This window comes from Mus caroli, chromosome 5 (assembly GCF_900094665.2).
Source record: "Mus caroli chromosome 5, CAROLI_EIJ_v1.1, whole genome shotgun sequence".
NCBI lineage: Eukaryota > Metazoa > Chordata > Mammalia > Rodentia > Muridae > Mus > Mus caroli.
The window spans coordinates 27,966,282-27,967,393 of NC_034574.1; positions in this window are offsets into that span (position 1 = coordinate 27,966,282).

Sequence of the window (1,112 nt, forward strand, 5' to 3'; positions counted from 1 at the left end):
AAAAAAAAAATGGGAAGAGTGCTGACCTCACCTTAGCTAAATGGTAGTGTCCTGGCAAGCTGCTGCCTCATGGATTGCTAAGGAATGAGGGTTTGTTTCCTTGTTTTATCGATAAGGTCTCAGTCATTGATTTATTGATTGTCAGGGTCTCCCTTATGTAGCTCTGGCTGTCCTGGAACTCACTCTGTAGATCAGTCTCTGCCCACCTGCCTCTTCCTCAAGAACCCAGAGATTAAACGTGTGAGCCACCATGACCAGCTTTATTTATTTGGAGTGCTAGGAATTAAACCAAGAGTCTTGCACGTGCTTGGCAGGTGTCCTACTATTAAATTGCATTGTCAGCCCAACACCTACCTTTAGGAGCAGGCCTGGCTTTACCTCTTGCCATGCTGTTAGATTTTCCAAAGCCCCCAGACTTTCAGAGCTAGAAAGTTGAGGTTAGGACCTCAGGGCCATACCCACCCCCACTGGCACTCCATCTTTACAGAAGGCTAACTGTCCTCCAATTAGACTGTGATGGGTGGTCACGAAGCCTGAGGAATCCGCTTGCCTCTACCTCCCCAGCACTGGGACTCAAGCATGTTTCACCACACCTGACTGGCTTCTTACCACTCCAGGCTTGTGCAGAGGGTACGTTCCCTCCCCGGAGCTCTGCCTCCAGCACTGAGATCTTCACTGAGCACCGGCTACATGCTCAGCACTGCAGTAACCCCAGCAAAGGTGCAACTGGCTCATGCCAGGCTCAAAAACAGGCTTGCTGGAACTCGGGGCACGTGCCCACAACCCGGGAACTCCAGGGGGCATGATAGGAGAATCACAAGTTTGAGGCCAGCCTGGACTACATGTGAGACTGTTTCAATGTAACAACAAACTTTCAAATAAATAAGGACCTGGCAGCCATGAGCTGGAATTTGAGTGGTTAGAAGGTCCCCATCTGTTAAGTTTCACCATATTTGAAGAGCCACCTCTACTAACACAAATCAAGGTTAACATACCAGGCTAATATTTCCCCTAACAAGTATGTGACAGTGACAGGTGATATGGGGTGGCGCATGTGCATATATATGAATATATATATATATATATATATATATATATATATATATATATAT